At 36.2% G+C, this 27,018-nt stretch overlaps 1 pseudogene; it reads right to left on the reverse strand.

The window, feature by feature from the left end:
* Positions 1 to 2,413: 2,413 nt before the first annotated feature.
* LOC127561337 (actin-related protein 2/3 complex subunit 1A-like) overlaps positions 2,414 to 27,018 on the reverse strand; it is a 53,940-nt pseudogene continuing 29,335 nt past the window's right edge.

Below are 27,018 nucleotides of genomic sequence, written 5' to 3' on the forward strand. Positions count from 1 at the left end.
AAAAAAAGAAAAGGGTATTAAGAAAAACTGTTTAAATATGTTTGAAAACCAAGCAAATAGTGTTTCAGAACCCAAAGAAAAAGAAAATGTCTAGAGGAAGGGTGTAAGGGAAATGTCTCAAAAAAACATCAAAGATAATAAGGACTGAAAAAGACACCAGATTTAATAGTTTAAAAATTGTTAACTTTGAAAGGGATTGGTTATGGTCAAATAATGAAATCAAAAGCTAGATTATAAGTGATTGTGAAGCGTATTGGTAGTAAGAAAGTAGAGGCAGCTGATATTTGACAGTGAAAAAGAGGATAGATACTGGATGATAGCTGCATGGCAGGGTCAAGTAAAGAAGTTTGTGTTATTTTTTTTGTAAGGAAGTGCGGTTTATCTGAGCATGTTTATAAATAGCAGAAAAGGAGTCAGTTGGTAGGAAGAATGAAGATGAATTCAAATCTTTTCTTCTTTCCTCAAATCTCTTACACTATTTCCTGCCCTATTTCTCTTCTCTTCAATTGAGAAACTGACATTATACTTTACTGAAAAAACTTGCAAGATCCCCTTTCTTCTCCCATGTAATTTTCAAAACCTCTTAATGTCATCTCTAAATCTCTTTGCCTTTACTCGAGTTTGATAATAAAGTAGTTCTCTTCACCAAGGATAACCCTTTCTACCTTTGTCCTTTTCCTATTTCCTTTCTTCTTCAGCAAGTTGCTCCTTCAATCATTTCTCCCTCCTCCAATTTTCTTTTTTTCCTGTATTAAAAAATTTTTTTCTATTAGTTTACATAAAACCTTCCTTAAATTTAATAAGTAACTACTTAATAGTTTTGGTCAAGAATGGAATGAAAGGGTCCATCATCAAAGAGATATCTCTACTGATTTTTTTAAACCAACACATTTACCAATTATGCTTAAAAAAGGGGGGGGGGGAATGTTTTCTCAATGTTTACTTTGGCAAGTTCTTTCTCATCTACATGGATGGAAATAGATTCAGTCAAGTGACCATTATGCTGCAGAATAGAATTTGGTAATCACCACAATTAAGAGAATCTAGATCAAAGACTAGAAAGTTTTGAAATCCCAGAGTCACTGTTCCAGTGTTGCCAAATCTGCAGCACTTTTGTTTGTCTGCTTCTAAAATAGACATCTGGTGCTAAGTAAAATGAACAGAACCAGGAGATCATTATATACTTTAACAACAATATTATATGAGGATCAATTCTGAAGGAAGTGGCTATCTTCAACAATGAGAGGATCCAAATCAGTTCTAACTGATCAGTGATGAACAGAACCAGCTATACCCAGCGAAAGAACACTGGGAAATGAGTGTGGACCACAACATAGCATTTCCACTCTTTCCGTTATTGTTTGCTTGCATTTTTGTTTTTCTTCCCGGGTTATTTTCATCTTTCTAAATCCTCTTTTTCTTGTGTAGCAAGACAACTGTATAAATATATATAACATATACTTTAACATATTTAATATATATGAGACTACCTGCCATCTAGGGGAGGGGGTACAGGGAAAGAGTAGAAAAATTGGAACAGAAGTTTTTGCAAGGGTCAGTGTTGAAAAATTATCCATGCATATGTTTTGTCAATAAAAAGCTATAATTAAAAAAAAAGAAAAAAGAAATAGACACCTGGGTTTGTGTGCAGCATGTCTGGAGCAATGTTGTGCTCCTCCATTGTGGTCCTTTTTCCAAGTTGCATAATCTTTCCTTTTTTGTCTCAGTAATATTTTATTTTTCCAAATACATGTAAAGATAGTTTTCAGCATTCATTTTTGTGTTCCAAGTTTTTCTCCCTCCCTTCTCTTAACTCTCTCTTTCCCAAGACAGCAAGCAATCTGATATAGGTTAAATATGTGCAATCCTTTTAAACATATTTCCATATTTGTAATATAGACAAGAAAAATCAGACCAAAAAGGAAAGAACCATGAAAAGAAAAAACAAACAAAAAAAGCAAAGATACTATGCTTTGATCCACATTTAGTCTCCATACTTCTCTCTCTGGATTCAGATGAAATTTTCCATCCATAATCTATTGGAATTCTCTTAAATCACTGAATTGTTGAGAAGAGCCAAGTCCATCACAGTTGATTATCACATAATCTTGTTACTGTGTACAATGTTCTTCTAGTTCTGCTCACTTCACCCAGCATCCATTCACGTAAATCTTCATGTTGCATTGGATGCTCTATTTTAATGTCTGATTAAAAGACAAAGGTCAAGGACTCAGATTGTCATAATTAAATAGTATTGGGTAATAGCCATACTTAGCAGTCATCACACTATTCTCAGAGATAAATACATTCAAGAGTAAAAATAACTCATAAATATGTGTGTCTACATATATGATTATGTATACATATAGAAATATATGCATATATACATATGTATATGTGAAATCATCATGCTTTAACAAGTATCATTAATTGATATATTGTAGCTGACCCAAAAGAGGCAGTTCCCATTGGCAGAAAAATTAACCCTATGTGCCCAATTATCATTTCCAGGACTATCAAACTCTGATATCCATTGGCCAAAAGTTATCTTGGTATCCCGTGAAATATTACTTGGTTTTTCATCAACTTCTTTAATATAGGCAGAATGTACATTTGATCTCACAAAAGCCAGAAACCAATAAAATATTGTTGAAATGCCTGTCTAAACTAAAGACAATAGAATGAATTGGCTTTTTTATTTGCTTGTTCACCCACAAGTTATTTTTAAGCTCAAAGTAGCACACAGAAATCAATTGAATTCTACTACCCCCAGCAAATCTAATTTCCTGGAGAGACCACTTTACAAAAGTGGCTGAATTAATCCTTAGGTTCATCAGAGGTGGTTTCCAAATGCCATCTTTCTGACTCTGGACATGAGTTCTATAGTCTTAACCACCAGTTACAATTTGATCACTCTTGGGAGTCCCATCGAATACATGTAATGTACCCATTGTGTTCCTTTCAGATATGGGCTTTCCATCCATCCATTCTTGTACTTGTGGAGACAGACTTATGATTATTAAGACTGAGGGTAATCTGTGTACAATCAAGCATGGCAGGTTATTGGGTTCTAGAAAAATTGATATAAGAATATTATTTTTAGGGTTTTTAAAATAGAAAAAAGTTTGGCTGGAAGGGGTACATATGAACTGCTTGAGAAGAAAAGATTTGTGAACTCTGGTCAATAACTGCAAATAAGCTTTAGTCACAGAAAGAAAATGGAGGCCAGCCCCGTCCCCCTCCAGATTTCAATAACCCTTTATTTATTGGTTTCTTCCTCACTGTTTATAAATATAACTATTCTTAAAATTTTCCTTTGTCCTATATTTGCTAGATCCTATTTTCCTATATTGCTTCTCCCTTCCTCAGCCAAAGAAAAAGATGCCTCTACTTGTTTCTATATTCTTTCCTCTTATTTTGCAATCTTTTGCAATTTTGCTTTCAATATCACTCAATTGAAACTGCTTTCTCAAAACTAACTAGTAATTTTTTAAGATCCAAATCTAATGGTCTTTTCTCAATCCTCAAGTTTCAAGACTTCTCTGTAGAATTTGGCACTATTGATCACCCATTTGTCACTATTGAATATTCTCTCCTAGCTCTTTCTGACATCCTAACTGTTCTATTTTGTAATACCATGACCATATCACAACCCTTAAAAGGGTTATACCCCTAGGGTCTGTCCTCTTCTATATTTTAGACTTTCACTTAGTGACCGTATCAACTGTTAACATCAGGGTTAAGTTATCATCCCATGTAGATGAGATATATGTGTAGATAGATAATCTACTCCAGTCCTACATCACCAAAAGTTTTTGGACGTTTCAAGATAAATATACTAGAGCCTGTCGACTCGCTAGCATTCACTAAATGTCGCCTAGGGTCTAGGAACTGTGCTAAGCTCTAAGGATACAAAGAAAGATAAAAGGCAAAGACATTTAAACTCAACAAGTCTAAAATAGAATTATGTTTACCCACACACCTATACCTCTTTGTAACCTCCCTATTTTTTTTCAAGAGCACAAATCCCAGCTTTGTAACCTCAGTATTATCCTCAACTCCTTTCTCCTTCATACTACATGCCTCTTGAGTTGCTAAACATGATCACTTCTACCTCCAACAGTATCCTTAGCTGACCCTGTCTTACTGTTCACTTAGCCATCTTCTTAGTTCAGGACCTCTTCAGCTTTCATCTGGATTATAGCTTCCTAACCGATCTTCTCTCTGATCTACCCTCCATATAGCTATCAAAATGATTTTCCTTAGTCTCAAATTTATCTGACCATGTCATTCTCTCTCCAATTCAAAATACTCTAATAGCTATTTAGTGCTTCTGAACTAATAGAATAGTTTCTACATTCAAGGGTTCTGATAAAGGCATCATTTCTAAAATATACAGAAAAATGACTCAACTTTATAAGAATTCAAGCCATTCTTCAATTGATAAGTGGTCAAAGGATATGAACAGACAATTTTCAGATGAAGAAATTGAAACCATTTCTAATCATATGAAAAAGTGTTCTAAATCACTATTGATCAGAGAAATGCAAATTAAGACAACTCTGAGGTACCACTACCTCAGATTGGCTAAGATGACAGGAAAAGATAATGAAATGTGGGAAAACTGGGACACTAATACATTGTTGGTGGAACTGTGAACAGATCCAACCATTCTGGAGAGCAATTTAGAAATATGCTCTAAAACTTATCAAACTGTGCACACCCTATGATCCAGCACTGTTTCTACTGGGCTTGTATCCTAAAGAGATCTTAAAGGAAGGAAAGGAACCCACATGTGCAAAAATGTTTGTGGCAGCTTTTTTTGCAGTGGCAAGAAACTGGAAACTGAATGAACACCCATCAGTTGGAGAATGGCTGAATAAGTTATCATATATGAATGTTATAGAATATTATTGTTCTATAAGAAACAATCAGGAGAATGATTTTAGAGAGTCCTGGAGAGACTTACATGAACTGATGCTAAGTGAAATGAGCAGAACCAGGAGATCATTGTACTCAGCAACAGCAAGATTATATGATGATCAGTTCTGATGGACTTGGCTCTTTTCAACAGATAATTCAGGCCAGTTCCAATTGTTCAGTGATGAAGAAAGCCATCGCCACCCTGAAATAGGAATGTGAGAACTGAGTGTAAATTATAACATAGTATTTTCACTCTTTTTGTTGCTATTTGCTTATTTTGTTTTCTATCTCATTTTTTCCCTTTTTGATCTGATTTTTCTTATGCTGCATGATAATTATAGAAATATGTATAGAAGAATTGCACATGTTTAATATATATTGGATTACTTGCCATCTAAAGGAGGAGGTAGGGGGAAAGAGAAGGAAAAAATTTGGAACAAAAGGTTTTGCAAAGGTGAATGTTGAAAATTATGCATGTGTTTTGAAGATAAAAAGCTTTAATTTTAAAAAGTAAAGTGTTTGTCCAGAACCTCTGTTGAGAGGAAGGGTGGCAGTGTGAGTAGCTTCAGAGAATGTATAGGATAGACACTAAAGGAAGTAAGATAAAGATAATCAGGGAAAAACAAAAGAATTGGTATGCAAATGTGAGCACCCAGGTAATGGACTTAGTAGCCATAGAATTTATGTTCAGAGAGAGGAATTGAAGTGACTCTAAAATATGAACATTCCTCATTGTGGGGTGGAGGGAATATGCTGAGATAGGCTAAGCTGTTAGTCATAAGATATAGAGTTATCATGAGTTGAACTTAGAGAAAAGTGCCTAAAAGGACATCAACTAGGTTGAAATCTCCAACTCATAAATTGGGAGAAAGACAGATACAGAGGATGGAGAAAGAGAGGGAAAGGAAGGGAGAAACAAAGAGAGAGAGAGAGAGAGAGAGAGAGAGAGAGAGAGAGAGAGAGAGAAACTATGAGCTAAGTACCCCAATTCCTTGGGAAATAAAGGAGAATGACATGGAGTCCAGTACATCATAGCAACAAGGATGTGACCCAATAATATAGATTCTTAAAGGATGGTAGTTGATGAATGATGATAGAGAAAAAATATGGAAAGATATTGGGACAAAGGAGTCTGCCATCTTAACAATCAACACTGGAGAAAATAGCTAGAAATATTATCTCTTCTATAAAAGACTAGATTTCCATGAGCACAAAAGGATGAAGAGACTGAAGATAAAATTTTTTTCTATTTTAAGTAATAAGATTGGGTTTAAAAGGGCAAGTCAACAAACATTTATTAAGCAAGGCATGGTGCTAAGTACTAGGAATATAATAAAAGGCAAAACCAGTCCCGGTCCTTAAGAAAATCACAATTTAATGTGAGATACAACAAGCAAACAACTATTAACCAATAAGATACATAAGACAAATTGGAGCTAATAAACAAGAGGAGGACAAAAACATCAAGAGGATAAGGAAAGACTTCTTATGGAGAGTGGGATTTTTAATAGAGACTTGAAAGAAGCAAAAGAAATTAGGAAACAGATAAAGAGTGAGAAAATTCTAGATGCGGAAGACAACCACTGAAAATGCCCAGAGTTGGGAAATGAAGGATCTTCTTCCAGGACCAGCAAGAAGTACTCCTAGAGTACACAGAGGGGTATAAAGTATTAAGAACATTGTTTTTAAAATTAATGCTTTCCCAACATGTATCTTTATTTCTACTGGCACACAACCTTAGTTCTTCAAGCCTTCAACATATCTTTTACTGAACTATTAGGACAACTCTGAATTGATCTTCCTGCTCCAGTCTCCCCTTCCCAAGCTATGCTTCATATGATTTCAAAACTGATTATCCTAAAGCATAAATCTGACCATGTTATTGCCTTACTTGATAAACTCTTATAACTCCAAAGTCAAATATAAACTCCCTTTTGGCATTTAAAGTCCTTCACAACCTGGTCCTATTTTTCCTTTTAAATTTTTTTTTTCTTTTTTATTGGCCTTCATATATCTCCCTCTCCTTCTCTTCCCTTCCCCCTCTCCCCTCCACCCCGTGTCTTTCTCTATCTATTCCCTCTTCCTCTCCCTCTTCCTCTCTGTCTCTCTCTGTCTCCTCCTCACCCCTTCTCTCTCTTTCTCTCTCTCTCTCTTTCTCTCTCTCTCTCTCTCTCTCTCTCTCTCTCACATGAACACACACACACACACACACAATCAAACCCTTTCAGAATACATAGAACAGAAAAGATTGTATGAAACTGAATTCTTATATATATGATTTTATGCCAGTATACTTATAAATGTGACACCATATATAGGTATGTGTGCATATATGTAACATAAATACACATCTATAGCAACAAAATAATAACAAAACTGTTCTATTTGTATCTTCTTCCTTTCTTATGATCAAAAAAAAAAGTTTTGTTCATGTTCTTTTATTACATCTATAATAATTTCTATCCCATTCTACCCCAAATCCTTAAATAAAAGCTTTTCCTTTTTTACAAATATGTGTAGTCATATTTGAACTTACTTTTTAAGCAGGAGCTGGCTAACTTCTTCCCTCAGAGCTCTAAGGATACTTTTGAGGGGTTAAGAGAGTAATTTACTGCCATTGGCTCAAGTCCTCATTCTGGGCATGTTCTTCTGCTGTTACCCACTAGTGAATAGTATCTCAGTGGTATTTTAAAAATTAATACCAATTAGCTTTTACAAAGGAATAATAATTCTACAGATATGATAAAAACAAAAGCATATTTCCCCCTCAACATTCTCTTTTCTCCCTTGTATTACCTTGGTCCTTAGGGAGAGGGATTCAAACTACAGAGTACTAATTCAACCAGGATCGCATCTAATAGTTAAATCAAAAAGTAACTACCATATGCGAAGCTCTGGACTAAGCACTGGGATTCAAGGAAAGGCAAAAGATAGCCCCTGCTCCCAAGAAGGAACTCACAATCTATTGAGAAAGTCAACATAAATATAGCTATATACAAGGTAAATTTGGATATAATCAATGAAAAGAAGGCCTTCGCATTAAGTGAGATTGAGAAAGGTTTCTTGTAAAAAGCAGGATTTTAGCTGGGATTTAAAACAAGCCAAGAGGTTGAAATGAGGAGAAAGAGAATTCAAGGCAGTGAAAGTGCCCAGAATCAGAAGAGAGGAACAGCAAGGAAACAAATGTCATTTGATCGGAGAGTACTTGGTGGGAATATAAAGTGTAAGAATAATGGAAGGAAGAGGAAGTCTCCTCCAGAGACTTCTGGATCCAGTGGTAAGATATAGATCAGGACAACTGGAGATGACCCTGGATACAGAAAATATAGATATTTATACACATATATAAATACATAATATACATGCATACTTATATGTGTATTGTATATATGCCATATATATGTGTGTGTGTTTGTGTGTGTGTGTGTGTGTGTGTGTGTATACAGACAGTTCTTTCTTTATGTAAATTCACATTATATACATTTGATTTTATGTAGAGAATTCTGAAAGAAATCCTAATTCCAATTCCAATTTTAAAAGTGTGCAGGGTTTCATTCCATGCAAGTGTTAGTCAGGAGAGACTGAAGATATTGAAACAGCAAAGAAATTCCCAGAGTTCCTACAAAAAATAATAAATGAAGGTCCCTACTTACTTGAATATAGACAAAACCGACCTATTTTATCATAGAATACCATCTTGAACCTATATCTCAGTGGAGGGGAAAAACTATGCCAGGGCATAAAGCTTCAAAAAATAGTTACTTTTTTTCTTGGAGGAAATGCATCTGGGACTTGCAAATTAAAATCTGTTCTTGTACATCACTTAGAAAATCCCAGAGCATGGGAAGAAATCAGCAATGCACATTACCTATATATTATTTCACTAACCCTAAGGCAAATATAAACTTATCATCTTTGAACAGTTGTTTGTGTACTCCTTCCTTCCTAGAGTCAAAATAAAAAAATTTTCTAGTAAAAATGGCATTTCTTTCAAGATTCTACTTGTTTTGGATAATACCCCAGGTCACCCTCTCCAATTGGATAATTTTAATAAAAATGTAAAAGGGGGTCTACTTTCTTCCTATGTTAGCACTACTTTTGCCCAGACAATTGCAACTTTGGAAGCAGAAAAGGACTTATTGTTGAGAGATTTCTGGAAATCCTCTAATATTTATCTTGCAATCCAGAATAATTCTAAGGTATGGGAAGATGTAACAGAAATAGAGTTTGGAAAGAGAAATGTTGAACAAAACAGAAAGGAAGTTTGGGGAAAAAGCATGCCTAGTGTCCATTCCTGTAGAGTTGACAAAGATGAAATATTAGAAATGAGTAACAAGACTGTAAAATTAATACAGGAATTGGAGCTAGAAGTGGATGGGAATTATATGAAATTTATTAAGGTTCATGGAAAACAGTCAAATGAGGATTTGATTGAATTGCTAGCTGCAAAGATTGCATAAGAAGAAAGGAAGCTTCAGAATCTGAGGTCAAACCAAAAAGGTTCACAACAAAACAATTGAGAAGTATTAAGTGAATTTTATTCTTGTATTGGAAAAATGAATTCAAATACTTCAAGATTTTTTTAAGTTCAAAGACTAGTTGAAGACAATATTGCTTGCTGTTGTCAGAAAAAGAAAAAAAAAAAAAAAGAAAGAGGCACTGTCCAAACATTTCTCAATAACTTCATTAAAAAAAAAAAAGTCAAGAAACCAATTACCAGTGATAAAAGCTAGATTAACTATATTTATTCTATTGAAACTACACTAACTTTACTGCACAGTAGTGTACATACTTTAAAATCAACTTTACCTGTCATTTTGTAATTCTTGTTACAATATTTAATATGTCTATGTTTTAGTACATTTTATGACTTGTATAAAAACTATGTATGTTTTTATTACATAGGCTAAGTGAAGTGGGTGGATATGGGCAAATTTGCATTAAGTAAAAATCACTTTACATAGAGGTCTGCAGAAAGGTCCTTATGTATAGCAAGGACTGTTTGTACAGATAAGCAATACAAATGGACATACTGGTCACCCATTCTATCTTTCCAGCATTATTGCATATTTTTCCCTTTCTTGCAGGCTATAATCAGAGGCATGCTAGACTCAGCTAGAACTGAGAAGAGAATATTGTTAGATTTTAAGTGTGTTCATTTATACCTCAGTAACTGGCAAATGTTACAAATGAGGACTTTATTTATTGTTCTGTGGATTAACTAGACTTAAGAAAACTATGAAGAAAATGTTAATGATACAGATTAAATTTTTAAAGTGTGTTAAAGCATGCTTTCTCCTCCCATTTCTTACCTCCACCCCCCATGCCCCAGAACCCCAACTGTTAAATATTTACTAACATATTCTTGGCTGTGCTTCAGGCAAAATGACCTTTTTTCTATTGCTCATGCAGGGGATTAGATTTCCTACCTCAATGTCAGTGAATTAATTGTCCCTTATGCCTAAAATTCATTTCCTCCCTAAAACCCCTTGTTGTTCTTCAAGGCTTTGCAAAGCTCAAAAGCTGTCTTCATGGCCTTTCTCCTCAAATCACTGTTTCTCTTTTATGTATACCTACTTGTGTACATGTTGTTTTCTCCAGTTACATAGTAACTTGCTAGATGACAAAGTCTGTTCTTGCTTTTGTCTTCACATTGCCTGACACATAACAGGCACTTAATAAATACTTATTAATTAATAAATATCCCCTCTCCAAACAGATAGGAACTGGAGTTGGTGGTAAGAGTTCAGTTGAAAGTCTGGATCCCCAGGGACCAACAATTCACAGGTGGTATCAGCATCATCACACTTTTTTCTTCTCCTTTCTTCTAGTCACAACAAAAAATACCTTGTAGACTTAAATCCATTTCCTTCTGCCCATTCCCAGTTTAGCTTTCTCTCATGCATCTTTTCTTTCATTCTCCCCAGGTTCTTTCTTCTCTGTCCACAAACATATGTGATTTCCTCAATCCTAAAAAAAATTTTAAAAAGACTTTCCTTGAATTTTTTGCATAGCCACATCCAACTACCTATAATCCTGTCTCTCCTCTTTACTGTTAAACTTCTGTGTCTAAGTTGTGATTTCCCTCATATCTCTACATCTTCAATATCCACTCTAATTCATCTTTCTGGCCTCTGGTCTTCTTCTCCATTCTTTTGTATTTAAATAGTTATCCACAATCTCCTGTAGTCACCAAATTAAGGGGGTATTTTTCAGTCTTCGTCTTACTTTAAGTAAGCTTTTGATAATGTTGACCCTTCCCTCTTAATGGATATTCTCTCTTCCCATGACTTCAGATCCTCTATAGCATGCTGGTCCTTTCTCAAACATTCCTTCTTTTTTTTCTTTGTCTACTTTTTTCTACTTTGATTCTTAATGTGGATATTCCTTAAGGATCATCTAATCAGCCTTCTTTTCTCTCTCACTCTTATCTTAATGCCTTAGGAAGATTGGGAATACCAAAAGCCTAAGACAAGGAAATAGAATTGATAACAAGAAAGTAAGTTTTTTGAAGGAATTTTTTTAAAAAGGCAATCTGTGAGAATGATGGAAATTGTTGCTGTGGACTTGGTGGAATTGGGTTCCTATTCAGCAAACCTGTGAAGTCTGGCAGGTTTTTTGTGTCTAGCAGGATTAGGCAGTGGGGTCAGGGAGGAAGGAGTCTTGGACATGGTTAACTGGTCCTGATTGATACTAATGGAATGGAAGAAAAACTCTTGAGGAGTTAGAGGGTAGTTGATATTTAAACTCCCCATTATCTGCTAAAGGTACAGTATTTATGTCATTACTGTTGGTCTTGCTAAGACTGGTTGACTTCCCTACCAAGGGGTTTTGAGCTTCCTCTGTGCTTCTTTATTAGCTGTTTGAGAAAGCTACTGCACTGCTTGCCATCTGGGGGAGGGAGTGGAGGGAGGGAAGGGAAAAATCGGAACAGAAAAGAGTGCAAGGGATAATGTTGTAAAAAATTACCCTGGCATGGGTTCTGTCAATAAAAAGCTATTTAAATAAATATATATGAAAGCTACTGCACTGACAAGTCTCTTCCTCAATCATCTCATTCACTCCCAAACCTCAACTACCAACTCTATGCAGATGACTCGGAATTCTTTACCACCAGATTAGACTTCTTCAGAACTATAGACTCATATATCTACTTAGACATTTCACTTGAAATTAAAACTAAACATATCCAAAATAATTTTTTCTCAGTTCCCCTAAACCACGTCCTCCTACTGACTTCACTTTGTGACCATGACATCATTCATTCAGACTCCCAAGTTTCTAATTTTGTGATTTTCTGTGAGTAAAAGTCACATTTTTACTCTCCTTTAGCATTCACGTGTAACTGATTCTCATCTTATTGATTCTAAAATCCCTCTTCTCTATTTCTATTGACAACCTCATTACCTCATCACACACACACTTGCACAATTGCAATAGCCTCTAAATATGTGTTCACTCTCTTTCTCCTCTTTAAGCTTTCTTTCATAAACATAAATCTGGTCATATTAAAAAAAAATCTCCATTGTTTTCCTTTGGAAGCCAGGAAGAGCAAAATATAGAATGCTAGAGTTTATAAGTCAAAAAGATTTGAGTTTAAATTCTACCTCAGACCAGAGCAAGTCACTTAACCTTATTTGGCCTTAGTTATTTGTATTGGGCCAGAACTCTGGAGAAATATACTTGAGGCAAGGATTCTTATAACAAGGTGTTTACTTAGTGGAATTGATAAAACAATGGTTATCTAGTTTAGCCTGGTGATTAATAATTCTCTAGTTCAATATGATTGATTTAATCTTACAACAAATAATGGTTCCCTAGTGATTTAATAATTGGCTTATACTCAGTATGATGAATTGATTTAATTGTAATAGAGCATATAAACTGGGAGAAACTCAACCACACATGGAAGACTTGACCAGTCTCATGGTGGCTCTCTTGCTTTCATCACTTCTCCACTAAGACCAAGGACTTGGGCTGGTCCTGAGATCCTCCAAAGACCTAGTCTGGATACTATATTTTAATCCACCCCAGTGTGAGGGCTGTAGAAAGCAATGGTACTTTTAGTTCCCCTCCCCTCCCCCCAAATTGGAGGCTTTAGAAAGCAGGATATTACATTTGGATGTACAGACTGCTGGCTGGCTGGCTGACTGAGACTGTTGGAGCAGACTGGGAGACTGAAGGAGACAATAAAGACTTTGGACTTTTTCCCTGACTATTCTCGTGATGATTATTCTGCTGAGACCAAGGCTGGTCTAAAGGCCCTCCAGAAAGCTTAGCCAGAACATTACAATTACTTATCTGTAAAATGGAAATAAAAATAGCATTAACTTCACAGGGTTGAGGTGAGAACCAAATGAAGCATATGGTGCTGGGCAGCTGGGTGATGCAGTGGGTAGGGCACCATCCCTGAAGTCAGAAGGACCTGAGTTCAAATCCCATCTCAGACACTTAAAACTTCCTGGCTGTGTGACCCTGGGCAAATCATTTAACCCCAATTGCCTCAGCAAAATAAAAAATAAAATAATTACACAGTGTTTTGCAAACTTTATTGTGCTATATGTAAATGATGGTTATTATTATTATTACTGTCCATAAGAGCTATATCAAACTCCTTTTTGCATTCTAAGTATTCAAAATCTCAAGCAACCTACTTTTCTAGCCTTTGCTTCCTCCACACTCTAGTCAAATAGGGCAATTCTGTGCCTAGAATATCAACTGCCCCTTTTTACGATTGCACTTTTGCCCCTATGCCCAAAGAGCTCTCTCTCCCTCCTTTGCCCACCTATCAAATTTGCCTATTTAATTTTTGCCTCGTTTTTCAAAGTCCCTGCACTTATGTTATCTCCTTCTGGGAGACTTCTCTAGTCCTTCCTTTCCTTGCTCCCGTTCAGCTCCAGTTCTTGTGTCTGACACAAGCCACGTCATTAGTGCATGTCACAGTTACTTTTGTTTGCGCCTCATCCCCCTTTAGATCATAAGCTTCTTGAGGACTCAATAAGTTCTGAATACCACTTCAGATAAAAGTTTCTTAAAGAACCAAAACGCATGATCCCACACGGTGGCGCCCTAGTGCCGCTAAGACGAGGACCAGAGAAGGCCCTACAATCTATTTCTGATACAAGAGGGTTATTTCCGAAGCTGGAGGTGGATAGGAGGACCTGAAATACAGTAATGAGAGAGGGAAGTAAGGAATATATAAACTCATCTCGTTATTAATCATTTCCACCACCTGGAAAAAGAAAAATACAAAGGAGGACTAACGTCTTACAGGAAACCTTTCCAAGGGAATCATGACTCAACAAACATTTTATTTGAACAACCAGCCTTCTCTCTCTTCAGGAACGAAGAAAAGCATTTATTAAGATATTACTAGATGTCAAGCACTGTACTAAGTGCTGGGATACCAAGGCAGAGGCTTGCTCTCAAGGAGCTTATGTTCTAATAGGGAAATGGGAAAATTATTCTGGTTTGGAAAATTACAAGATTAGCAAGGGGAGTCGTGAGGAGTGGAATAACCCACTCTTTCCTGTAGGGGAATGGGGAAAGGAGAAAGGCACAAAAACGTGGCTTAAGTTCTGCCTTTCCTTACTTCTACTTCTTCTCTGGTTTAGGACTAAGAGATAAAAATGACCTCTGTAAGCATGGATTCTCTAGGAGACTTTACCTCGTTCCTCCCCACGTCTTTCTTATGAATAAATTTCTATTTTTAATCACTGTGTTTAGGGAAATTGCTGTATTTGTCTATTTGAGGGAATTGAAGTATTTTTATTAAATACCTTGTGTAACTACAAGTCATCTTTTGGAAAATGCTGAAAGGTATTAAGACTGATAATGTTGGTAATGTGCAAATCTTTATTGAATTAGGCTTATAATGAATTATAATAGAGTAAATAAATGTAATTTTGTTACTGATGATCTAAAAAAGAAAAAAAGAATAGATCTCTAACTTTATTAAGCACTAGTCCCTTCCTTAGTAAAAATTCTTAAGCTGAAGCTTATAAACTTGTTTATGTTTTTAATAATTGTTTCTTTAATTGATTTCCTTTGAAATTCTATGTATTTTATTTAATATAGTTTAAAAAAAAACTATTCTAAGAAGAAAAAGGTTCATGTTGTTCGGCTATTTTTTTCAGTCATTTTAGTGACCTCATTTGGAGTTTTCTTGGCAAAGACACTAGAGCAATTTGACTTTTCCTTCTCTAGCCCATTTTACAGATGAAGAAATTAAGGTAAATTGTGGTAAGTGATTTGCCCAGGGTTACACAGCTAGTAAGTAGCGGAGGCTAGATTTGAACTCAAGAAACTGAATCTTCCTGACTCCAGGGCCCTCTATTCTATATACTGTGCTACCTACTGCCCTAAAGCAAGGTATTATGGGATTATCAAAAGGGTTCATGGCACATACAAAAAATTAAAATCTCCAGCAGAATCCAACTGGAGGTCAACCTCCTTAGAACTGTTTTCCCCCTGGACTTCAGGAAGACAATTCAGCATTCTTTTTCATCTAAACACTCTTTTGTAACACAAATACAGTTTGCTTCCTAGACTGTAAGCTTCATAGTGGCAGGGACTAGATAAAGCTTAGACAATGCTTTGTCACTTCTCTCTTAATACCCTGTTGCACTAAAGTTGCATGGTGTGATGGAAAGGGTGCCAGGAAAGTTTGAGTTACAGTTTTGGCATTTTTGCTGAGTAACTGAGATTATGCTACTTAAACTTTCAGGTTTTCTTATCTATAAAAAGGGGGTAATAAAGCTGCTCAGCTTACTTGCACAGGTTGGCTGTGAGGAAAACCAAAGAAATTACATAAATGAGTTATAATCAATATTCAGTTAGTATTTGTGTTGGATTGAAAATCCTTTTCGCTGTCACTAACCTCAGAATAGACAGAAAAGCCATTTAACTCCATTTGTTCCACAATCATTTACTAAGTAATTATTGTGTGCCAGGCTGTTGTTTCAGACACAAAACCAAAATGGTTCCTGTCTTCAAGGATTTTATATTATTGAGGTAGAGGCTTGGTATGAAAGAGGAACAGTATATACACAGAGATGTATATATATATTTACATATGTGGGTGGATGTATATAGGAGAGAAAAAAAGACAGAGACAGAAAGAGAGAGAGAGAAAATTCAAATCACATCAGAAACAAATTAGAAGAGAGAGAAAGAAAATAGTTTTCCCAGTCATATATAGAGAAGGAGTTCATGATCAGAGAAGGAATTAAAAGTATTATAGAAGATAGGACAATTTGCTTATATTAAAAACTTAAAAGTTTTTGCATGATATACTGTACATATATCAGTATAAAATTACATGCTTCTCATATATTTTATCATTTTTGGCTTCTTTCTCAGCTGCATTTTCCCAATGACACACACAAGTCAGGAACATAATGAATGCTATCTTAGAGAAACTGGTTTGTTTTGAAACAAAAAAAAACAAGGCAAAAAGTAAAACAAACTCTTATAGAAAAAGGTGAAAAGAGTAAACTTTCTCTTGAAAGACTGAGAGGACTGAATGAAAGTAAAAGATGAAAGAATGAGAAAGAGTTTTTTTTTTTTTTAATAATAGCTTTTTATTTTTCAAAATACATACAAAGATAGTTTTTAACATTCACCCTTGCAAAACCTTGTGTTCTAAATTTTTCTCCTTTCCTCCCTTCCCCCCTCCCTTAGACAAAAAATAACCCAGTATAGGTTAAATATGTGCAATTCTTTTAAATATATTTCCACATTTCTTGCTGAGCAAGAAAAACCAGATCAAAAGAGAGAAAAATGAGAAAGAAAAAATAAACAAACAACGATAAAGGTGAATATTTTATTAAGCTAAGTGTAGAGAGCCAGAACTCTGGAGAAGTGTACCTGAAACAAGAATTCTTAGTGGAATTGATAAGACAATGGTTATCTTTAGCATGGTGATTAATAATTCTCTAGTTCAGTATGATTTAATTAATCTTACAACAAATAATGGTTCCCTAGTCATATAATAACTGGCTTATACTCAGTATGATGAATGCATTTAATTGTAATAGCATATTTAAGAGGTCAGAATCAGACCTAGAGACAGATTGAGAGATAGACTCAGAGAAGACAGAGGACTAGACTCGGACTCAGAGAGACATTCCATCTTCATCAGCCTTGTGGTGGCTCTCCTGCTTCCCGCATTGAGACCAAAGCCTCAAGGGAACAGACTGTGAAGGAGACAATAAAGACAATAAAGGCTTTTGGACTTTATCCCTGGCTTTTCTCCTGGTGATTACTCTGCTGAAACAAAGGCTGGTCCGAAGATCTCCAGAAAGCTAACCAGAACATTATAGCTAAGGTCTTTAACAGAACTTAGTTTGGCTGAGGAAATGTTCATTCAGTGATTAAGGATAGGTTAGGATTGAGGCAAAGAATTGCCTTTTTTTTGCCTAGGCAAAAAAAAAAATCTGCTCTGAGAATGGAAGAAATAATCTCAGAAGGAAGTCCCAAGTGTCAGGGAGAACAAGGAAAATTCTCTTGCAGACCTTGGGATTTAAGCTGAGTCTTGACTTAAAGGAGACCATAAGATCCAAGAGGCAAAAATGGAAAAGGAGAACATTCCAAATATGGAGAACAGTGTCTGAAAAGACAGAGATTTGGGAAATGAAGTCTGTGTAAGGAACAATAATAATGTCAATATAGCTGGATTGTAAGGTATATGGAGGATTGTTAAGAGTGAAGGTGGGAATTAAAGTGAAGGGGGGAGAAATTAAGTGTAAGAACACTGGAAAGGTAAGAAAGAATATTGTGAAGGGCTTTAAATTCTTTTTTTTTTTTTAATAACTTTTTATTGATAGAACCCATGCCAGGGTAATTTTTTTTACAGCATTATCTCTTGCATTCACTTCTGTTCTGATTTTTCCCCTCCCTCCCTCCGCCCCTTCCCCGAGATGGCAAGCAGTCCTTTACATGTTGAATAGGTTACAGTATATCCTAGATACAACATATGTGTGCAGAACCAGTTTTCTTGTTGCACAGGGAGAATTGAATTCAGAAGGATAAATAACCAGGGAAGAAAAACAAAAATGCAAGCAGTTTATATTCATTTCCCAGTGTTCTTTCTTTGGGTGTAGCTGCTTCTGTCCATCTTTGATCAATTAAAGTTCTCTTTATCAAAGAGATCCACTTCCATCAGAGTACATCCTCAAACAGTACGTTGTTGAGGTATATAATGATCTCCTGGTTCTGCTCGTTTCACTTAGCATCAGTTCATGTAAGTCTCGCCAGTCCTTTCTGTATTCATCCTGCTGGTCATTTCTTACAGAACAATAATATTCCATAACGTTCATATACCACAATTTACTCAACCATTCTCCAATTGATGGGCATCCATTCATTTTCCAGCTTCTAGCCACTACAAACAGGGCTAAGGGCTTTAAATTCTAAACAAAGTAGGTTTTATTTGATTTTTGAAAGTAGTGCAGTTAAAGAGAAAAGTGACATCACCGCTAATATTTACATAGTGCTTTAAGATTTTCAAAGTACTTTACAGATTTTAACTTCATTTGATCTGATTGTGCTTTAGGAAAATCATTTTTATCAGCTGAGTGGAAGATGGATTGAAGTAAGGCTTAAATTGAAAAGCTATTAAAACCAGGAAGCTATTACCATATTCCAAGCATAAGATGTAAGGTGATGAAGTCCTACATCGGGAGGGTGGCTTATATGTGCAGATAAGGAGACATAAACCAAAAAAAAAAAATGTGGTTAAGATAAAAACAAGATGACAATAAATTGTATCTGGCTGTTTAGTGCTAATGAGGGGATGACTTCAAGATTGAGAGCCTGGGTGACTAGGAGAACGGTAATACCTTTGTCAGGAGTAGAAGCTTTGAGGAAAGGGAAGGTTCTCTGGGAGAGTGGAGAATGTGTGTATGTGTGTAGGGATAGATAATGAGCTCTGGTTTGCTATTATAGATGGTTCTCTCCTTACTCTAGAGATTGGCACTTTTCTCATAATGTGGAGCTCATTGGCAATGATGGCTCCAGTTCTAGTTCTTGGATCTTTGGAACAGCAGTCTCAGCAGTCTCAGCGGTCCTCATTTCTTTCTAGGTTCCAAAATGTTTACATCCTTCTTCCCTGTTTGTCTCTCATACTGTTTCATGCCTTAATCAACTTTATTGGGAAAGTGGAGGGAGGAAATGCCATGAGAGATTTGAGAAGAGAAGGTTTGGAATAACTTTTAGAAAGTCAATTAGGGAACATTAAAAGGATTGCCTTGATTCAATGAGGGTCTAGAATCAGGGGTCTTCAAACTATGGCCCGCGGGCCAGATGCAGCAGCGGAGGATGTTTATCCCCCTCACCCAGGGCTATGAAGTTTCTTTATTTAAAGGCCCACAAAACAAAGTTTTTGTTTTTACTATAATCCGGCCCTCCAACAGTCTGAGGGACAGTGAACTGGCCCCCTATTTAAAAAGTTTGAGAACCCCTGGTCATTCTAGATAATATAAATGTTTAATCTTCTCAGTCTATAAAGTTACATGATTTCTTTCAGATCTCTTGAGCAATCCATGAGAAGAAGAGAAGGTAAATGGTGAGAATAAGTCAGAGTTAGGGTTTAGTAAGGCCTAAATGACAAAAAGTGAGCAAGGAATTTGAGAGTAAAAGATAGGTCAGAGACTTTGTTCACCAACAGGTGGAAATGAGGAGGATTTTTAATGCTTTTGGTCAGGTTTTGGATTCCAAAGTTCAGTAAGAGGAAGCATGGAGCACACCAAGTTAAAGTCAGTAGAGAGAAAGCCAATCAAACCAGCTTTATTGAGGGGAAATAATCAAAAGAAGGATCTGTCAGGAAAGATGGAAACAGAGAGCCACAAGTGATTGCACCAAAACCAGAAAAATCTTGTCTGAGTCAAGAAGGATTAAGAATTGAGGAGAGAAAAGGGAACCTGGACCTGGGAACCGGTACTGAACCATCATGGGGAATTGGGGCCAGTTATCTCTCCAAACCAAACTCTCCACTGGCTGGGAAAAGGGTCTTTCAGCCATTTGTGCGGTCTTTATTGTGATAGAGTAATTTAGGAGATTTGAGTTTCCCCAAGAACTTCTTTGTTTATGGGGTAAAGAAACAAGAGTATAACTAAAGCAAAGTCAGGGGGAAGAGGAAGCTGGGAAGATTACAGGTGCTAATGAGGATGAAAATTAGATTTGATAGATAAAATAGTCAACTTCACATGAAGTTTAAAAAGTTTTTTTTGCATAAACAAATCAGTACAGCTAAAATTAGGAGAGACACAATCAACTAGAAAAAAATCTTTGCATCAAGTATCTCTAATAAATATTTCATTTATAAGACATATTAGAAATGAATTCTAATATAGTAGAATAAGAGCTATTCCCTAATTTATTAAGGGCCAAAAGACATAAACAACAGGTTTTTTTTTTTAAAGAAATTGATATTCAAATTTTTCAAATTACTAATCAACTTAAAGCAACACTGAAGTTCAACTTCATATCCACCAGATTGGCAAAGATGATAGAAAAGGTAAATAACAAATATTGGAGGTGCTACAGGAAAACATTAACACAATGTTGGTGGAACTGTGAACTGGTCTGGTCATTCCAAAAAATAAATTGAAACCATGCCCAAACTATGCGTACATTTTGACTCAATGATACTACTGGCTCTATAACCCAGAAATCAAAGAAAAAGGAAAAGGATCCATCTGTAAAAAAATATTTATAGCAGTTCTTTTTGTAGTACTAAAGAACTAGAAACTAATATGGGTGTATATCAATTGAGGAAAGGCTTAATCAACCAATATATATTAAGCTCCTATTAGGTGTTAACACTGAACTAATAACAATGAATACTATAGTAATAAATAATGGCCATAAATGCAATGGCATATTATTATACAATAAGGAAGATGAAAGAAATGGGTTCAAAGAGATCTAAGAAGGCTTCTATCAACTAAAAATAATATAGAATCAGGAGAGCAATTTACACAATAATAACTATATAAGACAAACAATTTTGAAAGTCTCAAGAACTTTGATCAAGATAATGATGAATCAATGAGAAGTCAGTTTCCTCATCATATGTATGTTTGTGTTCTGCCCTCACTTTCTTAAAGCCAGCAGGGTTCTCATGTACTCTGATTTCTTCACTGCCATCATTGGGGACGGTACAGGTTTTGTTACCTCTATTGTTTGCAGCAAGTGACTTATTCCCCAGTTCCATTAAATTATTGACTATTAATTAATTTTTACAAAAGGCTATTTGCTAGGCAGAACAGACACAGAAATATTTCTCTCAACACTTCTAGGACATATTCTCCTCCATACCACCTCAGTGTCGAGAGTAGAGTCGGCTCAACTTATTTTGATTTCTACATAATATTCCTCCCACCAAATTCATCTCTAAAAGCAGCATCCCTGATGGATGAGATCTCCGATTAACTTTCCATTGGAAGGGAAAGTTAAAAGCCTTCCAGAACATCTCGGGACATTGATACTGGACTGGCTGCAGTACTTGGCCTTGGCTCTGACTCCCAGTTTTCTCTTCCAATTTTTAAAAACTCTCAAAGTCAGAAACCACTCCCTTCATTTGATACCATGAGTAAACTTGTCACTGAGATCATTCGGAATGAGATCCTAACTGAAGGAGAATGCCTCCACAGCCAATCAGAGAATCCTCTTTAACATATAATTAGCTGACCAGAAGCACATTCAACAGTCTGTCTTTCCAAGGTATTTTCCTTAGAAAATTATTAGTTCTAGAAGCAAGGTTTGTAGCTTTTCCAGATGGAGAGATTATCCCATGCTTTCTGCATGTCACATGGAGAATCAAAATGAGGGAGAAGATGAATTCTGAGGTCCCTTTATGGACTATTTTTTTTTTTTAGTAAATTTCTTTTTTTTAATTAAATCTTTTGATTTTCAAAACATATGCATGGATAATTTTCAACATTCACCCTTGCAAAACCCTGTGTTCCAAATTTTTTCCTTCCCTTCCTCTCGCCCTCTCCCCTAGAAGGCATGTAATCTAATATATGTTAAACATGTGGAATTCTTCTCTACATAGTTCCACAAATATCATGCTGCACCAGAAAAATCAGATCAAAAAAAAAAAAAAAGAGAGAGAGAGAGAGAGAGAGAGAGAAAGAAAACAAAATACAAGCAAACAACAAAAAGTGAAAATGCTATGCTGTGATCCACTCTCAGTTCCCACAGACCTCTCTCTGGGTTTAGGCGGCTCTCCTCATCACAAGACCATTGGAACTGGCCAGAATCACTTCACTGTTGAAAAGAGCCACATTAAGGACTATTTCTGTGATCTACTACCTGGTACAGGGATTATGATCTGCCCCAAAGAAGGGAACAGCCAAGAGAAGGAGATCACAGATCCTGAGAGTTAAAGATCAGAGCCATTCAAATCTGTGGCTCGCTGGCTCCGAGAAGCAGAAATGCATCTTGGGAGGGAGAACAAAGACAGAACATTTATGTACTCTAATTGGGAATGAGCCCCCAAGGACTTTTCACTTCCCATAATCAAGAGTAAAGTATGTAGCCTCGATTACCTTTGACCCCAGAGTCAAACTGCAACTCAAATAGCAAATAATTAATCCTGTCTCACATTTCCTTCTCCTAAACAGGCCCTCTTGTTCCTGAGTGTGCATTTAGAGATCTGGGGATTACAGCTCTCCAGAGGCCCTCCTCTCTAATGAAGGGCCAGAAGCAGCCCTGGACACACCCAGAGGCAAGAAGGCACCCTCTGGAGGATCAGAAGCATTCTTATGGCTGTAATCATCTGACACCGGGACCAGGGCAATAATTACGAGGGGCATTTATATAGCACTCAGAGACCCACAGAGTATTTTATAGACATTTTATCATTTGAGCCCCACAATAATAGTTGTATTGTAATACTGCAAGTATTATTATGAAGATGATTTGTTTTAATTTTCATATGAGAAGACTAAGGTCCAGAGAGAGCAAGGGAAATGTAGATCTAATAGTGGAGTACTAGCTAGTAAAAAGAGCACTGTCTTTAAAGTGGATATGGGTTCAAATTCTCCTGATGCTAATTCTCTATATATTCTTATAATCACCTAAATTCCCTGAGCCTTTCCTTATCTATAAAGAGTGGAGGATTGGTCTAGATGACTTCTAAAGCCCTTTCCGATTCTCAACTCACGACCAAAGCTAGGTGGACCAGGGGACAGAGTGCTAGATTTAGAAGCTCAGACACTTGCTAGTTTTGGGCAAGGCAATAATCTTCTCTGTCTCAATTATCTGAACTAATATGGAAACAATAGCACTTATTTCCCAGGGTTATTATGAAAATCAAATGATATATTTTTAATGAGCTTTGCAAACCTTAATACCCAAATAAATGCAAGCTGTTTTATAATCCTATCAAATGTTTCCTTCCTTCTAAATAGACACATTTTCTTTTTTTCTTTTTAATATATCTTATATCTTTTGTTTTTTATATCACAGTCATTTCTAGGAAGAAAAACTCTTTCCCCATGACCACCTTCAGGATTTAACCCTTCCTTTTATTTGTTTATTTTTTGTTGTTTTTAAAGCATTTAAACAAAAACCTGAGATAGTGAGTGACCTCATCTAAATATGTTTATAATATTCTGACCCCATCATTCTTCTGTGAGGAGAGACATATTTGTTCTCAAAAATCTTCGTTGGTTTTTATAATTTCTCAGTGTTTAAGTTCTCAAATAGGTACATTTGTGTAATTTTTATTTAAATTTGGGACACAGAATATAATGATATTGGCTTGTAACTAGTATGACTTTAGTTTTCTCATCTGTGGAATAAAAGGCTTGGACAAGATGAAATCTGAGGGCCTCTCTGGTTTTAGCATTCTATCATTCTATTGCTTTACTGTTCAGTAGAGATCCCTAATGAAATATTCATCCTAAAGAAAGAAAACAATGAATAAAAGAAACACAGACAATGATGTCATTAGAAATGACTTACCACAGTCAGTCACTGTTTCCCTTCTTTTTCAGATGTTTTCCTCTAACATTCCTGGACATTAGATGCTAGCACCTTAACTGGCAGCAGCCCTGAGGCTCAAAAAAAGACTCAATTCACATTGAGAAATATGTGAAAGAATGTCCTTCTTTGATATTTTTTCCTTCCTGGATTTTCATGATTCTGTGTTCTCATATTATTCTCCCCTCCCACCTCTCTGATTTCTCCTTCCCTATTTCACTTGTTACTTTTCCTTTTCTCATTTCCCAAATGTCAACTTTAGCCCTTTTCTCTAACTTCCCTTGGATGAATTTATCCACTATTAGACCTTTAACTATCAAGACTACAAGGATGATTTTCCAGTCTACCTTCAACTTTGACCTATCCAGTGAATACCATTCTCACATTTCCAGATGTCTTGCTGGATATCTATTGTAGAGGGCAGCAGATAGTGGGGGAACTCTGAATGAGGCATAAGACCCTTCAGCCCAGAGGAAACCTGCTTACAATGTCTGGTTTGGCTCTCCATTTCCTTGGTGTTCACACCTTTTCCTGAGAAGTAAAGGAGGGTGTGACCACTGTGTTATACTTGAGACAGGTATGCAAAAGTCCATCAGCATGAGAAGTATTACACAAGCACATAGTAATATAACACAGGCTAGTAGTGATGTAACAAACAATATGAATCAACATAAGGAATTATATATGTCCATAAGTCCTAGAAGGAGGTTATTTAAATAGCAATCATACATACATCTCCTTCAGCAGCCAAGAGATAGTCCAAAACCAATCTATTGTCCATTATTTCACGTGTCAGGGAATCCAATGATTCCTGCACATTTTAAAGTTCTGCAATGGTCTTATCAACAATTTTTGATGTCCATGAGTCAATTGCCATATGTATTGGGTTAACAGCCATGCTCTTTCAGTGGTACATGTAGTCAGAGATGGAACCACCCATTGTTTCTTGGGTCTTCTCCTTCATTTCAAGGGTCTGCTCCATCTGTCTCTGATGGACAAGGCAAATGTGGCTCATTGGCACCCATTTGATTCCTTCTCCATTTGTAGAGATACAAGCAAACCCTCTCCCCCAAGCAGTTAACCTATCTGGATCTCTCCACATCACCTGGTGATTATCTTAAGATAGTGGAGCTGCTCACACTGGACACTGCCCTTCTGATGGGTTATAAAATCTATCTGCTGGAGCCAGTGCATCTTCATCAAAACCCCCAAAATTAATAGTATAAAGGGCTAAGTTTAGAAATTCTCTAGGGTCACCTGTGGCTCTCCCTTTCTTTTAATGTCTCTGTTTCTCCTCTCTACTATTGCCTGTCCTTGAGGATTAAAGGATATACCAGTGGTGTGTAAAATCTTATACTGTACACAAAAGTGTGCAAAATGTTTAGAAGTATATGAAAGTCCATTGTTTTTATTGCTTGTGGCACACCCATAATTGCAAATGCTTGTATAAGGAATTCAATGACCCCCTGAGCTGTCTCTTTTTCTGTTGGTATTGCAAAAGTAAATCCTGAAAAGGTGTCTACCACAACCTGGATAAAAGACAGATGGCCAAAAGATATATAATGGGTCACATTTGCCAAATTTTATTGGGCCTCAAACCATGAGGGTTCTTTCATGGAGGTAGCATAAGAGAAGGCAAGCTCTACAGCCTTTTACTATGCTCCTAGCTTCTGCTTTTGTTATCCCAAATTGCAAACGTAAAGCTGGAGCAGCCTGATGATATTTAAAATGAGATTCTGGGGCTGTCTGAAATAGAGGAGTATTGGCCAACATGGTTAGAAGGCTATCTGCCTCTGAATTACCAGCAAAAATAGGACCTGGAAGTCCACTATGAGAGTGGACATGCAAGAGATAAATCTTACCTGGATGCTTTCTCACTTGCTCTTGAAGTTCCTTAAAGAGCTGATATATATTGGAAGCTGCAAATTTTATCTGGGCTGTGGAATTCTTTGTACCACACCTACTGAATAGGCTGAATCAAATATTATATTTACATCTCCTGGATAATAAGTAAGAGCTAGAATGATTGCATACAATTCATTCAGCTGAGTAGATTGAAAAGGAGTTCTGACTACTCTATAATTAAGTCATGAGATATACAGCATAAATATTATGTTTGGATGCATCTGTAAAGATAGTTGATCCTTTAAGAGGAACTTTAGAAATCTTTTCTTCAAGAATCCATGGCCAATTATATAATAGTCTGGTTATCTTTAATGGAGACCCATGTGTAAAATTTGGAGCCATGGCCAATAAAATTTGCCACTCTGGGATGGTTTTACAGCATACATTAATTTGTACATTAGTATAAAAGGTGTGTATCTTGTCAGGTCTTATCCCAGATAATTGTATGGCTCGTTTAATGGCCTTTAATAGAATTCTAGCCACAAGCACTGGGTAAGAAGTAAGGCTTTGTTCTAGTTGTGCTGGGAGGTTCACCCACTCTATCACACTGTCTCCTTGATGAAGGACTGCTTTGGGTGCCTCTTTTGTAGCAAAAACTAATATTTCCAAGGGTTTTTGAATTACTCTTTCAACCACATTGGATAAAGCCAGTTCAACTCCTCCCAAAGCCTCTTGAGCTTCTTTTGTAAGCTGGCGTGGTAAGTTTAAAACACTGTCTCCCCTTAAAATATCATATGATGATTGCATTTGATAGGTAGTTAAGCCTAACACTGGATGCATCCATTGGATATTTCCTAACAATTTCTGAAAGTCATTTAAGGTGTTTAGCTTCTCTGTTCTTAAGGAAAGTTTTTGTACTATAAGTACCTTAGGGTATACTTCATATCCTAAATATTGAAAAGGAATGTATCTTTGAATTTGTTCTGGAGCTATGTGCAATTTGTAGTTCCTCAGTGTTTCTATGGTCTTTTGTAGACATGCTTCTAACATTTCCTCCTCAGGTGTGCACCCCAATATATCATCCATATAATGTAATAACATAACTTTTGGAAATGCTTTTCTTACTGGAGTAAGAGCAGCAGCAACATACATTTGACAAATAGTAGGGCTGTTTTTTATTCCCTGTGGCAAAACTGTCTACTCATATCTTTTATAAGGCTCACCTAAGTTAACACTGGGAGCTGAAAAGGCAAATCT

This window comes from Antechinus flavipes, chromosome 4 (assembly GCF_016432865.1).
Source record: "Antechinus flavipes isolate AdamAnt ecotype Samford, QLD, Australia chromosome 4, AdamAnt_v2, whole genome shotgun sequence".
NCBI lineage: Eukaryota > Metazoa > Chordata > Mammalia > Dasyuromorphia > Dasyuridae > Antechinus > Antechinus flavipes.